The 15,992-nt window shown below is 59.5% G+C and overlaps 1 protein-coding gene and 2 long non-coding RNA genes across 12 annotated transcripts in view; 2 read left to right on the top strand and 1 right to left on the bottom strand.

The window, feature by feature from the left end:
• The window catches only part of GSE1 (Gse1 coiled-coil protein), a 412,190-nt gene that overhangs the window by 88,956 nt on the left and 307,242 nt on the right, over nt 1-15,992 (top strand). The window lies entirely within an intron of this gene.
• LOC146402164 (uncharacterized) lies at nt 588-6,543 on the top strand. Its single transcript, XR_014805314.1, has 2 exons — nt 588-1,834; nt 2,419-6,543. It is a non-coding gene; the product is annotated as an uncharacterized LOC146402164 (long non-coding RNA).
• LOC146402163 (uncharacterized) lies at nt 6,002-9,840 on the bottom strand. The gene is made up of 4 exons (XR_014805291.1): nt 9,158-9,840; nt 8,041-8,790; nt 6,691-7,771; nt 6,002-6,510 (listed from the first exon to the last, which is right to left on the bottom strand). It is a non-coding gene; the product is annotated as an uncharacterized LOC146402163 (long non-coding RNA).

Genomic DNA, 15,992 nt, shown 5'->3' with positions numbered 1-15,992 from the left:
CTTGGTTTGATCTTTGGCTCAGGCGTACAGCCAGAACAAAAACAAACAAATGGGCGTTCCCATCATGGCTCAGCAGAAACAAATCTGACTGGTATCCATGAGGACGCAGGTTCAATCCCTGGCCTCGCTCAGTGGGTTAAGGATCCCGCGTTGCCGTGGCTGTGGTGTAGGCTGGCAGCTGTAGCTCTGATTCGACCCCTGGCCTGGGAGCATCCATGTGCCACAGGTGCAGCCCTAAAAAGAAAACAAGATAAAACAAAAACCAAGGCAGAGAGGACTGGAGGGCCGGGGACAAGGAGCTGGTGCTGCCAAAGCTGGCTCCCTGGGGCGGAACCACCCACGGGTCCTGGGCTTGCCTGGCAGCCCGTCCCGGCTGCGTTGCTTCAGCGGCAGAGCCAGGTGAGAATTCACTCGCTGGGGAGGGTCCAACCAGGGGGAAGCACTGGGCCCCCTGCCCTTGCTGTGCACCTGTCTCTCTTCGTGGTGGGCAATTTGGGAAGAATGGGCCTCCCTGCTCTGAAGTCCCTTCAGGAAAGACCTAGATGGGTGAAGCGGCAGACATACGGCCTCTGTTTCCACCCAGCACCTTTTTTTTTTTTTTTTTTTTTTTTGGTCTTTTTGCCATTTCTTGTGCCGCTCCCACAGCATATGGAAGTTCCCAAGCTAGGGGTCTAATCGGAGCTGTAGCCACCGGCCTATGCCAGAGCTCACGGCAACGCCAGATCCTTAACCCACTGAGCAAGGCCAGGGATCGAACCCGCAACCTCATGGTTCCCAGTCGGATTCATTAACCACTGCGCCACGTCGGGAACTCCACGGCACAGCACCTTTAAGCTTTAGCGCCGCGGGGATCTTACAGGGCGTCCGTGCTGGACTTTGAGAGCGGACATCCAGGGCCTGGGGACTTCTCCAGGGTCACGCATTCTTGACAGCAGGCAAGCGATGGCTTCTTTCTGGAACAGCACTCGGGGTGATGCTCACACCCCCCAAGCTGGCCACGGAGCGGCTCAAAGCATCTCAGCCCTGAGTTAATTAACCCTCCCAGCACCTCTCCAAAGCAGATAATTATTACTCATATCCCCTCTGCAGGTGGTTAAACCGGGGCCCACGGGGGTTGAGCGAGTGTATTAAATGCCAAATGGAGAAGTTACGCTGCATCAGAGCTTAATCTAACCTGCCTCTTAATTAGTCGGAGCTATTAGTTTCCGGCTTCTTTCAGAGACTCCAGTTTTGTTGTTTTCTTGGATAAACCATATGCAGGGCCCCGGAGAAAGAAAACCCCAGAAGAGAAATCTCAGACTCTGTCCGACCTGGTCTCCGTGGGCGGAATGGGAGGAGGAGCTGCGAGGCGCGGTTACCTCCCCAGGGCTCTGCAGCTTCTTTGTGGCTCAGCCCGCTTTCCAGGTGATGGGTGACAGACAGCCTTAGGGGATAGGAATTCGGGGCGGGGGCCAGGGAGGGCCAGAGGCTTGAGTCCCTTCCAAGCCTCCTCACACTCTCCTGCTTTCAGAAGCTCTAGCACAGTGCTGGAGAGATTCATGTGTTTGAGCAGAACGCTGCCTACGACATACACGCAGGATTATTTAGCCAGAAACCGTGGGATGCCTGAGTTCAGTGCCCTACCTGCAGGTGCCCGCTTGCTTCAGAGTCCAAGGCTTAAATTTGCCCCGTGTGGGGTCTTGGGCGGCACAGGAGGCCATCCTCTGGCCCCCGTGCTTGTTCCTCATGTTATGCATGGACTTGCTGGCGACCTGCCCCCCACTGGGGTTGACTCTGCTATTTTTTTTGCTTTTTAGGGCCACATCCACAGCCGATGGAAGTTCCTAGGGTAGGGGTTGAATGGGAGCTGCAGCTGCCGGCCTAGACCACAGCCACAGGAACGCGGGATCCCAGCGCACCTGCAACCAGCACTGCAGCTCACAGCAACACTGGATCCTTAACCCACTGAGCGAGGCCAGGAATCAAACCCACATCCTCACGGATACTAGTCAGGTTCTTAAGCCACTGAGGCACAACAGAAACTCCGGTTGACTTGTTCTAAAGCTTCCTTCTCTCCAGATTTGTGAAAGTTGCTTTTCACAGAACCTCGGGACACTGGGGGGCTCAAGGGGTTTACTGAGCTGGGTCAGGGCTGCTGAATGGCAGAGTCAGAAAAGTCCAGGGGAGTGTCCAGGTGGCCAGTTGGTATGACAAGGACGCTGAGCCCCCAGAAGAACGGGGTTTGCAGCAATACACATTGCTTGAGCAGGGGGGCCGCAAAGGGTCCTGTTTCTCCCAGGAGGATTTTATTGTGAATATGAGGAGTCCCCGTTGTGGCTCAGTGGTAATGAACCTGACTAGTATCCGTGAGGATGCGGGTTCGATCCCCGGCCTTGCTCAGTGGGTTAAGAATCCCACGTTACCGTGGCTGTGGTGTAGGCTGGCAGCTGCAGCTCCAATTTGACCCCTAGTCTGGGAACTTCCATATGCTGCAGGTGCAGCCCTAAAAAAGTAAATGTGTGTGTGTGTGTGTGTGTATTTATATGTAATGAATATGACTTCCCTTTTCTTTCTCTGTTATTTTTTTTTTTTTCTTTTTAGGGCCGCACTCACGGCATATGGAGGTTCCCAGGCTAGGGGTCTAATTGGAGCTATAGCTGCTGGCCTACACTGCAGCCACAGCCACAGCAACCCGGGATCCGAGCCGCATCTGCTACCTACACCACAGCTCATGACAATGCCAGATCCTTCACCCACTGAGCGAGGCCAGGGATCGAACCCGCAACCTCATGGTTCCTCGTCAGATTTGTTAACCACTGCGCTGTGACGGAAACCCCTTCTCTCCTATACGTTTTCTCTACCAAGGCTTCTTAAGTCCTGACTCTCCTTTACTGCAAGGGTTTCTTTCCTGATTAACTTGGGTAATTCAGTGCTGTATTCCTGATTACTGATGCTGAGTGCCCCCCAAACCTCGTGGTCTGAAACCACAGTGAGTGCCGACTCCTTCTCACGGTGCCCAAGGGTTGGGACTTTGGGCACGGCCTGACCTGGTAGTTCTAGCTCAGGGTTTCTCGAGACGTCAGCAGGGGTTGGAATCAGTTGCTGACCCGGCGTGGGAAGATTTAATTCCAAGGTGGAGCCGTCGGGTGGCAGGGGGCTGGGTCCCGTCCTTCGGGCATCTCTCCACGGGGCTGCTTGAGTGGCCTCACGGCATGGTGGCTGGATTCCCCATGAGAGCCGGTGGAAGGGACAGAACCCTTGATGTCCTAGCCTCAGGAGTCATTAACTGTCCCTTCTACCGTGTTTCACTGGCTGCACAGGTCCCTGCTCTCGCCTCTGGCCTCCAGCATCCCCGGCCTGCTTGGTCCTAACCAGGTGCCCAGTTGGCAGAGGCTGGAAGTACCTGGAGGGGCTGCTGCAGAAGCTGGCGAGGAGCAGGTACCAGCACCTGTGCTCTGAGCTTCTTAGCTCCACTTGGCCTCCTGCTGGGTCTCTGCCTTTGACTTCCGGGGCTGCAGCCAAGGAGGTGCCATACGCCCTTTTTTTCTGGAGCACAGGGGCCTCAGGAGACCTCAGCCCTCAGGTGTGTCTGACTTGGGCACAGTGGGTGGCCCAGGGTCCCAGAGGGACCTGGATCCTTACCCACGGCAGCGAGAGTGGGGATGGGCGGGCACCATATCCTCACACCTTCCTGGGGTTGGAGCTGCAGGGTGGCAGCAGGTAGGCTCCGTTGCGCTGTGCCGCCCCCTCGGGCCACGGACCCACCCCAGGCCCTGGACCGAGAGTAAAAAGAAGGTTTGCAGCTGTATGTGCAGCTGGGGCTCGCTCTCCACGCTCCCTAAGTGTGTCAGCTCCTTCAGTCCCCAGACAACCCCTGGGCAGTACAGGCTGTGATTCTGCCCATTTTACAGAGAAGAAAACCGAGGCCCAGGGAGGTCGAGTCCCTTGTCTAAGGCCACACAGTTTGGCGAGGGCAGAGCTGGGATTCGAACCCCAGCAGTGTGGCTCCAGAGCTCGGATCCGCTCTCTCTGGGTGCCTTCTCCTGCCTGGACGCCCTTGAGCCCGTGTTCCTGCTGTCTGGGCCTCCGTTTCTGGGTGTGCATGAAGGGAGGTAGTGGCTGGGGTGGGGAGGCGGGGGCTGGGACCGCAAGGCGCCGTGCCCCCTGCGGCAGTTCCGTGTGAGCCCAAGGCCGTGGCTGTCCCTCGCCCACCGCCGCCTGCCAGCCCTCAACAGCACGTTGTTCTGCTTTCAAGATGCCCCCGGCCCAGGAGGCGGCCCCGCGGGTCAGGAGGCCGGGAGAATCGAGAGTCTGCCTGACGGGCTGTGCTTTAGCTGTCGCTGCAGGATGACTCTTGGCGTGTAATCACAGCGTGCGGCCCGGGGACAAAGAACATGACAGCAGAGAATAATCAGACAGAGTGAAGGCGGGAGAGGGCAGTGCGGGTGGGGGCCGGGCCTGAGCCTCGGCGTCCAAGCACTGGGCCCGCCTTCGGCGAGGTGGCCGAGGAGACCTGGCACTGCCCCTCTCTCTGCTGCTGCCCCAGACACCTGCCCTCCGAGCAGCACAGCCCCCGCGGCCCCCAGGACTCTGCGATGACAGCATACAGCCCTGCTTTTCTCAGGGCGACCAATTAAGGGATTTGCTGGGTGGACGATTCTCGGGCACTTGGGGCCGAGGTGAGCCAGACAGGGGGACGGGGAGGTTCCCCTACCTGGATATGAAACACCTGCAGCTGGGAGACCTGTGGTCCGTGGTTGGGATGGTTCAGACTGGAGGGACCTTTGGGAAAAGGATGACCCACCGACTAATAAAGGGAAGGGCTGGCCGAGGCCTGGGAGGGGCTGGCACACGCGGCCGCCGTGCCAAGAGGCTGCCGCCTTGGCTGCTGGAGGCGAACTTTGACCCGCAGGCAGGAAACAGGCACTGCTAAGAAAGACTTCAGCTCAGCCGTAACTGGGCTCCTTTTTGTGTGGAATGTGTCACCACGGCCCAGAATTTGAATCAGAAAATGAGTGAAGGGAGAGGAAGTGATGGAACCCACCAGATGCTGTTTGCAGACAGCGCAGGCGTCATTGTTTCAGGCGGGAATCGTCAGTGGGTACAGAAGCCGGTGGGCAGAGGGATGGTGGCAGACGAGGTGCTTGCCTTGTCTCCAGGTGTCTCCCCGAGATCTTTCTGGATTTTGAGGGGGAGCGTGGTCACCCTAAACCCGTCCAGGTGATCAGTGTGACCACCCGAAGGGCGGGAAAGATGACCTTGGGGACCTGCAGTTATACACGGAGAAGAACGCGGCGTCATTGCCGGGATATTCCTGCCGAAAATGGCCTGTTTGACAAGCTGAGAAGGGGGTGTGCCTCTCGCACCAGCCGATTCTGCACCCGGGGGGGTTCAGCCCTTGGATGCTCAGTGTGTTCTGGGCACCAGCCCCACGTCTTTCCCCAGAGGGTGCAAGAAATGCAGCGTCTGGGACCCTGCCCCGCACCCAGACAAGAACCTGCACTTTGGCGAGAGCCTGCCTGCTTGGCCAACGTGGTGAAGGCTGCAAACACCTCCCTCAAGAATTCTGAAGCACCAGCCCACCCTGGGAGGGTATGGTTTTCATCCAGTTAGTTTCAGCATCACAAGGAGCCTCTGGAGGGAAAGCAGACCGTCCGTCACGGCAGGACCCAGGCAGACAAGCGGAAGCAAACGGGGACACCGAGGCTGGAGATGGGGAGAGCGGCTTGTTCCCCCCCCCCGACTGCTGGTGCAGAAGAGGAGACGTCCTGACACGTCCTTGCAGCCCGCCCTCCCCGTCCACGGCTGCCTCGTCCCGAGCTGCTGCGTTGACCATGCGGGGCCCACGCGTGCTCGAGCGGGAGAGAGGGTCCGCAGACCCTAATTCAGAAGACACACTCGGCTGGGGGGCTCATCCCCTGAGCTCGTAATGGGAACACAACGGCCTCTTGATATTTTCCAAGGAAGGGTTCAGGCGGGTCAGCCCCCGCGCTGGCATCAGCGCCCCAGTATCTTCGCCAAGTGACTCACGCGAAACGGGAACATTTATTTGAGGGAATGTGTGACAGCAAAGCCCCAGAAAATAAAACGGGGGTGTCTGTATCCGTGTGCCTGGCCCATCTCCCCTCAGATCGCTGCTGTCGCTCCCTCGCTAAAATGGGGACTTGGCGGGCAGGGATGCCCTTCCCAGGGCTGGTCCTCGGATGGGGACACGTCCCCCTCCTGCCAGCAGGTGACTGTCGAGCGCCTGGCCCGGAAGGCTGGGTCCCGTTAGCAGGTGAGGAGCAGGCACGTCCGAGCTCTCATAGTCACCAGGACGGGTTCTCCGGCTTTGCCAAAAACGGTTTGGCGCCGCAGCATACACGTCTGTAGGTCCAAGGGTCCAGCAGCTTCAGATTGGATGGTGTGGGGGGGTTATTTCTTTGGAAAGGTAAAAGATTGGGGGCCACTGGAACATCTGTTCTACCGTCACTGGGGAAGTTCACAGTCAGGCGAGTTTGAATTAGCAGCCAGAGGGGGATGTTTTATTCCCTGTGCAGGGAGTTTAAAAAAACAAAGGAAAAAGTGAAATCAACGATTATCTTCCTCGTCCTGCGGCGGGGGCCCGGGGTCTCCTGGGGGATCTGGGGCACTGCTTGAAGCTATTGCAAATGCACCTCCATGCCCCAAAGGGCCGGGGGCTGCAGGCTGCGGGGGGCGGGGTCGCCCCACCTGCCAGGGAGGGGCTGCTGCCTGGCCCTGGCCACACGCTCGGCTCTCGGCGCCTCCATCTCCCCCGTGTCTCGGGGGACGGGGACAGCAGATGACTGTTCTGCGGTGTCACGGAGAACTCTGGCTTGTGCGAGGGACCAGCTGGAGGCAAGCGCCCGGGTCTGTTGCAGACAGATGGCTCCGTCAGCTTTGGCTCCCGGAAATTGTGCAAGACACTCCGCGCTGGGCGGGCCCGCAGAGGCCTGGGCTCCAGGGTGGCCTCGGGCCGGCTTTGTGGGGCCCAAAGCAAATGCTGCCTGCCTGCACCCCCCCACCCCCCACGGCCACCACGCCGGGGTTTGAGGAAGGACCTGTGGGTCCTCTCTCGACCTCAGTGACCCCTGGGCCTTTCTTGATCTGCCCACAGCCCGCCTCTGGCCTCCTCTCCTTACTCCTCTGCTCTAGCCCAGCTGCTCTTCTTGCTGTTCATGTCCCTGCCCCAGGGCCTTCGCATGTGCTCTTCCCTCTGCCTGGAATGCTGTTCCTCCTGATAAATCCGCATGGCTACCTCCCTCACTTCCTCCCAGGGCTTCCTCAATTCTCACCTCCCAGCCATCCTGCCTAAACCTCCAGCCCCCAGCTCAGCAATTCCTCCCCGACCTCCTGAGTTTTATTTTTCTTTTCCACTGGTGTCCCTAACGTGCTGTTTGGCTTGTTTTTGTTGTCGTTGTAGCTGTTGTCTTTAAGGGCCACACCCGCGGCATATGGAGGTTCCCAGGCTAGGGGTCAAATCAGAGCTACAGCTGCCGGCCTTCACCACAGCCACAGCCACGCCAGATCCGAGCCGCATCTGCGACCTACACCACAGCTCACGGCAATGCCGGATTCCGAACCCACTGAGCGAGGCCAGGGATCGAACCTGCAACCTCATGTTTCCTAGTCAGATTTGTTTCCGCTGTGCCACGACGGGAACTCTCTGTTTTCCTTGTTTGGGGTCTTTCCCCTACATGCCCACCATAAGCCCCCTTGGCCTCGGGGAAGGTCCGGTTTGCTCGTGGCCATGGGCACGGTCCCACGGACAGGGCCTGGCACACAGTAGGTCCTGTGTGGGAGGAAGAGGCAAAGGTCAGTGAGAAAGACGCACCCCTGACCCTCCCCTTCCTGCTTTTGCACGTTTGAAAAAATAATGAAAGCGGCTCTGACTCTGAATATTCACTGGAGAACGTCAGAGCCGGTGGAGGGGGCGGGGCGGGGGCACCTCACAGACAACCAGGCCGGGCAGGCAGGTGGGCAAAGACCCAGAGCAAGGAAGTGACCTGCTGAGGTCACACCAAGCCCCTGTGCTCCGACCTCGCCCGCGCGCAGCCTCACCCGCTGTGATGAGGTTGCAGACAGACCCGCAGCACGTCCAGCACTGGCCCGGGACCTGACGAGGTTCTGATCCTAAGGAGCCCCTGTCTGGACCCCCGATGCCCCTTAGAGCAGCGACGTCGCGATGCAGTCTGTGCCTTGGAGGAGGGACCCGAGCCGACGGGTCAGGCTGGCTTCCTGCAGGAGGCAGCCTTTGTGCTTGGGTCGCAGGAACCTGGGGTGGGAGGCATTCCCGGCCCAGCGCAGTTGGAAGCAGGGAGGCAGACTGTCAGCATCCATGCAAGGCACCCATGCTGGGGGCTAAGGGGCTGGGGACTGGAATCCAGCGCCCCTCTGCTGTCGGGGCCCCAAGCCCTGCCCGACCTGCACCGGCCTGAAAAATCAGTGCCTGAGACGTGCTGAGGGGAGCTTGGGGCTTCAGGAGGAGGAAGTAGGGGAGAATGGTGGGGGTCTGGCTCATGTGAGCCTTGAATGCCAAGGCCACCCTTCCTACTTCCGCCAGGGGGTCCATGCGCCCGCCCCCCGACCGTCTCCCTCGGAACCGTCAGACCCGATCTCAAGGTTAATTTTGGCGCCAGCCTGGGATGTTGAGGGCAGCGCTTCTGTGGGAGCAGTGCTGGTGCTGGTGGGGACCGTCAACCCAGGCAGGCTTCCTGGAAGAGGTGGTGTTTCGGAGGCGCCCCGACAAGCCTCTGTCTGATGGCCCAGGACAGGGCGTTCCAGGCTGAAGAAAGAGAAGCCCACGTTGACCTGGAGGAGACAAAAGGAGTTACTCAAACAGTCACCTGAGGCTGACAGCACAAACGCTGCTGTTCCCTCCCAAGTCAGAGGCAGGCTTGGCGATCTGCCAGCGCCCAGGCCTCCCCTCCTTCCGTGGTCACGTTGGGCAGCGTTGCAGGTCCTTGGAGCCTGGACGGCTCTCATCTCTGGGGAGGTGGGCATTGGTTTCTGGAAACTGCCGCTGGTGGCTGCCAGCGAGTCCGGGATGAATGAGGTTGTAGGTGCCGAGAGGCAAGCGTCGGGTAAAGAGGCTCCTTCTCTGATGGGCCCCCAAAACCAGTGCCCAGGCAGCGCCCTGAGAGGGCAGACGCTGAGAGCAGCAGAGTGCTGGGCTCACCATGGGCCTGGCACGGAGCCTGCGCTCAGCACACCTTCTTCCTGAGTCCTTCCAGCGCCATTTCCTGAGAAGGGCCCACTTATCCCTGTTTGCTTGGTGAGGACCGAGGCCCAGAGAGGTTGAGAACTTGCCAAGGTCACACAGCCAAGAGGCATTGGCTCAAGTTCGCATCTATCCCAGTGGGGTGCTGGAGACCGCCGCTCAAGCCGCCCTGGTCCCTTCTGGGCTGTGGGCGCCGCCACCTGCTCTCCAGCGTGCACTAGGCCTCCGTTGGATGCTGGCAAGGGGGAAGCTCCGAGATTGGCCCCCATGAATTATCATGGCTGTTGGCTGTTGGCTGGCATTTTCTGAGCGCCGGGCCAGGGTCAGGTGGCACCCTCGGTAATACTTTGCAGGCGTCTTCTCATTCACTTCCTCACCCCTTCCTGGGACACGGCGACCCTTGCTGTCCACAGGATACAAAAGGGATAGCTGAGGCCCAGAGAGGGCAGGCAACTTGCTGGAGATCACACAGCTAGGAAGTGATAAGCCAGGATTTAAAGCTGGGCAGCCCAACCCAGGGGCCCCACGTCTAACCACCAGGGCTAAAAGCACCCCTCCAGCAACCCCTGCCACTTCCACTTCCAGAGCAAAGGCAGGCCGGCAGGGCGGGCAGGCTTTCTGCTGTCAGGCCCACAAGACCTGGCATAAAGCATCTTTGGAGTCTGCTCCTGGCCTCTCTGAAGCACCACCCACCCCTGCCCGCCCCATGCAAAACAAAGCCAGCAGTGTGGGGAGGGCCCTGGGAGGAAGCCCGGGCCCCCACCGCTCAGCCCCGTTGCCCAGCTGGCCCAGCTGGCCCTGCAGTGCGGGCTGTGACAGCTGCTGAGGGATTTGCATGGGTCGGGGTGGTGAGGGCGGGAGAGGTTTAGGTGAGCAGGTCCTCCCCGCCACACACCCATGCGTGGTAAAGCTCAGACTGGTTCATTCCTATTTTCCAAGAGGGTATGTGGCAGGAGGGGCCGAGGTGGCCCCCCATTCATGTCCATTCCTGTCCTCACGAGGCAGTAACAACTGCACCTCTGAACATTCAAGCCGAAGCCAGTCTGGGCTCCGGGCTCCCGTCAGGCTTGCCTCAGCCCCCCACGACCTTTCACGGGGGACCAGGATGGGGGTGAGAGCACGCTGCTGGCTGAAACTTGGTGGGGGGGCGTGCAGGAGGCCAAGGAGACGCCGTGCAGGGGTGGCCGAGGGCCAGTGGGCAGGAGCTATGAGAGGCTGCCTTTCCTGCCTGTCCACCCTCCCCATGGGCCCAGGGGCTGGCGTGCCGTACTGCCAGGGCTGGCCAAACCACAGGACCCTGGGTGCTTAGTGTGAACCGGGAAGTTCCTTGTCACCTGGTGCACCTGCTGGACTGGTGTGATGGCTGCTGCTGCACCTGGACCCAGGAGATAAGAGACAGGCCACTGTGTCACTGCGGCAAAGTATAGCTGTCCTGCGCCTCAGTTTGCTCCTCTGTAAGATGGGAAGGTTATGTGGGACTTAGGAAAGCGCTGAGCACTTGCCTGATGTCAATCTAAATGCTGATGCTGGGAGTTCCCGTTGTGGCATAGTGGTTAACGAATCCGACTAGGAATGATGAGGTTGCAGGTTCGATCCCTGGCCTTGCTCAGTGGGTAAAGGATCTGGCGTTGCCGTGAGCTGTGGTGTGGCTCGGATCCCACGTTGCTGTGGCTCTGGTGTAGGCCAGTGGTTACAGCTCTGATTCAACCCCTAGCCTGCGAACTTCCATATGCCGTGGGAGCGGCCCTAGAAAAGGCAAAAAGACAAAGAAAAAGAAAAATAAAGAAATAAATGCTGATGCTAATGTGGTGGCTGGTTACAACGGGCTGAATTAGGTGATAGCACCTGGGGGCTGGTCACAGGGCAGCTGCCATCTGTCTGCAAGGGCTTCCCGGAGTGGTGGCGTGGTGATGCTGAGACCACAGGTCCGGGCGGCAGGGGATGTCGGCTTCTGGGCAGATCAGTTGCACCGCTAAATCTGTGCGCCTGAAGGGAAACCACTCAGGCCCGCAGGTGCAGCCCCCGACGCCTGGGCCTGGACCACCCAGGCCAGAAGAAGGCCTGTGCGGCTTCCGAGTTGTGGGGGCCGGAGGAAGGGGGTTTGGAGAGGAGGCGGCGAGTGGCGACCCAGGGGGCCGGCACAGGGCTGTTTGTGGGGGAAGAGGCTCTTGGCTCCAGTACAGAGCAATGGTGCGGGGCGGGGGTGGGGCGGCCCTGAAGGTATGGGGAGAGGGGCACCTCCAAGTAGGGTCTGCTTGGCCTCCCCTGGACAGAAGGGGAAAGGTTGGGTTGTCATTAAGAGCCACCCAGGCCTTTGGAGCGCGGAGCGGTGGCATTCTGTCCCAGGGCTGCCGGGGGGGTGCAGACACCCTGCTCATGGCCAGGACCTGCCTTCCGAGGAGGCTGAGGCCGGGCCTCCCTGACTCCCAGGAGCGGAGGGTTTTGCTGAGCGGGCCACTGCCTGCCAGCTCTTCTCTCCTTTGCCAGAGTTCAGTTCCCTCCTTGGTGACCTGTGTCCTGGCCGCTGGAGGAGGGGAGGAGGTGTTTGGGGCCGGGGCCAGGGGCGGGGATCTGGGGCACGGAAGCCGGGGAAGCGGGAACCTTCCGGATGAGGCCGGATCTGGGTCCAGACTGAGCCTGCAGGGAAGTGAGACCTTCCTCCCGCCCCCAAAGTGCTGGGCGGGTTTTCCTTGCACAAAGAGAAGTGGTTTGCGCATCAGCTACTGGACAGCTAAGTCTCTGCCAGAGGGAAGGTCACACCTGAGAGCACCTGTCGCCCCTTAGCTGGCCCGGCTCGTCCTGACCAGCCGGTCTCCTGCACCCCCAAGGCTCATCCCCTTGCTGTCCTCTGATGGCTCAGCCTTGTCCACATCGCTCCCCTTGCCTGGCCACTCCACTGGGAACACGCTGGCCTTTGGGGATCCTCCCCCCCCCCAAGACTTCAGCCTCACCTCAGCCTGGGCCATTCAATCAGGCACGGATCGCGTGTCGCCTTACACTGTTAACTGAAATGTGAGTGGGTTTCTTTCCCAGACCTAGATGTTCAGGGAACATGCCTTCAACCCTCTGTCACCCATGGGGCTTTCTGTTCATAATTCTGAATCTCCGGAGTTCCCGTCGTGGCGCAGTGGTTAACGAATCCGACTAGGAACCATAAGGTTGCGGGTTCGATCCCTGGCCTCGCTCAGTGGGTTCAGAATCCGGCATTGCCGTGAGCTGTGGTGTAGGTCACAGACGTGGCTCGGATCTGGCGTGGCTGTGGCTGTGGTGTAGGCCGGCAGCTGTAGCTCCGATTGGACCCCTAGCCTGGGAACCTCCATATGCCGCAGGAGCGGCCCAAGAAATAGCAAAAAGACAAAAAAAAATAATAATAGTAATAATTCTGAATCTCCCATGTGCGGTTGTGCAGGTTCCACACTGCACAAGGACATCAAATGAAATCCAGCCTCTACACCATATACCATGCATCCTGGAGCAAGAGGGCACCTGTTGTGGACATAAATCTCTAGTTTACACCTTGCCCCTCTTTTTGTAACTGTCTGTGACATTAGACAACACTGCCCAAAGCCTTTGTGTGGGAGTGGAGCAGATACAAAAAGATAGGATCGGCCACCTTGCACACTGTCCTTCGGTTTCCGAGTTAGTTTGTGTTTTGTCGTCCTGACCAGATGACCGGCAGGGACCACATCCGGTACTTCTCTGCCCTTCTCCCACCACCGTCAGCTTGCATGGTCCCCCAGACGGGGCAACTCAGCGGTATCTGCTTAGTACTCCAGGCAGGGGACCAGGGAGGCGTCTGTCCCCTCTCAGGGCTGACTCAGCAAACCGGAGCAGGGCTGCTGGCCCCAGACAGCCACGAGGACAGCAGGAGACCCTTGGGTGGCCCTGAGTGTCTGCACGGGGTCTGGGGCTCAGGTTAGAGGCAGGCAGGCAGGGTGTCGTGGGACCACGAGTGGCACGAGCCCAGCACAGCGGCCACTTTGCAGAAGACCGCCTTTGTGCTTGTCTGGCTCTCGCTGTAATTTTTTTCCTTCCTGAGCAAATCAAGCTGTGTGTTCTGGATTCTTCCCTTCCTTTCCTGCCCTGGGGGAGGACGCCGCACCTCCCGCCTCCTTCCCGCCCCTGTGCGTCTGGGGCGTTGAAGGGAGGGCTGTCACCCTGGCAGGGTGGCCGTGCCCGCGGGGCTCAGGGCCATGCTGTGGGCATAGCGTGTGGCCCCATCCTGGCCTTTCTTCTCCTTCAGCCACAGCTGCTGCCCAAGCCCCTGACCCCCGGAGACCCTCCCCACGCTGTCGTCACCCTCCAGGAGGCTGGGGCTGCGGGTCCAGCCTGCACCGCCGTTCAGGGCCAAGGGGCCACCTCATAGGCCTCTCTGTGGGGTCATTCGACCCCTGGCCGGCTCTGCCCTCCTCCCTTCTGAGCGCAGAACACTGCCCTTGTCACTTGTCCCACAAAGGACGCTCGTTTCCCTCCATCTTTTGTTAGAGCTGGCTTGGGGCGGATGGGGTCAGGCTCTGGGGACTTCGACAGAAATGGCACCGCCCTGCCCTTGACCCTCAGAACCCAATAGCAGCAGAGAGGGAGACAGAATAACTGCCCTCAGTCTGTGAGGTGCCAGCATCCTGCATCCGTGGCTACTCGCTGTGCATCCTTGGGCGAGGTACTTGCCCTCTCTGAGCTTTGCCTGCTCATCTGTAAAATGGGGCTGATAATAGACCCTAGTTCCCAGTGTGTGTGCGCACCCATATGTGCGGGTTAAGTTGTTTTATTTTTACTTTTTGGTTAAGCTTTATTGAGATAGAGTTTATATACATTAAGATATGCATGAGTTCTAAGTGTCTGATTCAGTGAGTTTTGACAAACGTACCGTCGTGCAACCACCCCAGTCATCACCCAGAATGCCTCCATCCCTCCAGAAAGTTCTGTGCACCGCTTCCTCGTCAGCCCCTCTCCCTACGCCACCGCTGGCAGCCACGGCGCCGTGGCTGTCCATTACCCGTGCCTTTTCTGTTAGCTCTTGGCCTGTCGTGGGCCTACAGTCGTGTCTGGGGGCTGGCGTAACAAATGCCCACAACTCGGTGGCTTAAACAGAAACTTCCTCTTTCAGAGGCTAGAGGAGGGCTGATGTCTCCTAGGCTCCAGGACACAGCCTGTGCCTCTCTGCCACGTCTCCGGCTGTGCAGTCACCCCCTCTGGCTCCCTTGTCACCTGTCAGGACACCGTTGTTGTGTTTGGGGCCACCCTCATCCAGCACGACCTCATCTCAACTAAGTACACCTGCTCAGACCCTGTTCCAGGTCAGCTCACATTCTGAGTTTCCGAGTGGATGTCAATTTTAGGGCGACCCTTCCCAGCCCAGTACCACGTGTCTCTGCTTCCATCTGTCCGTCTCTCCAGCAGTGGCAGGACCGCCTCTTCGCCGCTGAGTAGAGACAGGAAACCCCAGGGTGCAGCCGGCCCGCTGCCTGTGTCAGCATCACTCCAGATGCCCTGGGTCCCCCCGCCGCCATCAAAGTGTGACATTTCAGACTTTCGGGGGAGGTGGCTGGAACCAGAGACCACCTCTGGCTGGGCCTGGCCCGCTTTGAAGCTCTGGGTCTCCGGTTTCGGGGAGCGCTGCCCTCCAGGGCTTGCCTTTGGGGTTTGGGGTTTATTCTGAGGAGCTGTGGAGGTCTGGCCGCCCCTTTTCCACTGTGGCGTTTATTCATTTGTGTTCCACCCAAGACAGGGCGCTACTTCCGGCTCTTACACATGCTGTGCCTGTTCGGTTCCCTGTGCGCACGCTCAGGGGTGTCTAAGGATTTGCAGTCATATTTTGGGGGCACAGCATGGGGTCACCTTCCACTTTTCTGGACGATGCAGAGCCGCTGGTTTGTGCAGGGCTGTCTGAGGTCAAGAGCCTGGACCCGTCCAGCCAGAGGCCTCCTCCCCCCCAGTGTCCCCAGAAGGCAAACCCAGTATGTCCAAAAGAAACATTCTATCTTTAGCCCTCTCCTGCCAGCAAGGGTATCACTCTGCCTGGTGCCACTGGCCAAGTGTCCTGCCTGGGCACACACCCTGCCCCACGTCCAGTCCCTCACCAGCCTGCCAGGATGATTCCAGAAGGTTCCTGCCTCCCTCCTCCTCTCCCCACCTCCTCTGTGGTTTTTGACTGCACCTGCTGAGGGCCTCACGGGAGACAGCTGAGCCTTGGCCAGAACGCCTGCAGCCACGGTGTCACCTAAGATGATCTGATCTTTCCAGCCAGGCAGGAGGGTCCCGGTGGGAGGGTCCCACCCCAACAGACAGTCCTCAGGGTGATGGGGCGTGAGCAGTAGCCCCCCGGGAGTTCTGGGGATGCACCCTGCCCATTGCTGGTCGGGGAGGCCTGCCCAGGGGAGGGGAGGCAGGCCGACCTGGTCCCTGCGTCTTAACCTGGTTATTGTCACGGGGGAGGGTGGGGATGGGGCGAGTGGTTCCACACGCCTGAGTGTCCCTGGCTTGGGCCCCAGACTGTCACTGTAGGACCCAGGCAGCGGCTCCTGGAGTTTCGCGGGGTCCCCCTGGCTCCCCTCTGCATGGATATGGAAAGGCCTAAAGAGGCACCTGGGTCCCCACAAAGAGGGCTCATTGTCCCTTAAGCCTTGGGCGCGAGAACCCCCTCGGCACCTGCAGTGTTTCCTCTTTGTTCAGGGACTGCTTTTTCTTCCCTGTCATCAGCAGTGGCTTCTCAGAAGCCTCGCAAAGAAAGGGCTTCCCAGCCTGGCAGAGGTTCAGGGTCTGATCACTGTATTGCTGCCAAGCAGGTTCTCTG

Source organism: Sus scrofa, chromosome 6 (genome assembly GCF_054392235.1).
Source record: "Sus scrofa isolate SSC_HxYL_T2T_F1_AM1 chromosome 6, Sscrofa_HxYL_maternal_Yorkshire_Landrace_v2.0, whole genome shotgun sequence".
NCBI lineage: Eukaryota > Metazoa > Chordata > Mammalia > Artiodactyla > Suidae > Sus > Sus scrofa.
This window is presented reverse-complemented; position numbering and strand designations above follow the sequence as displayed.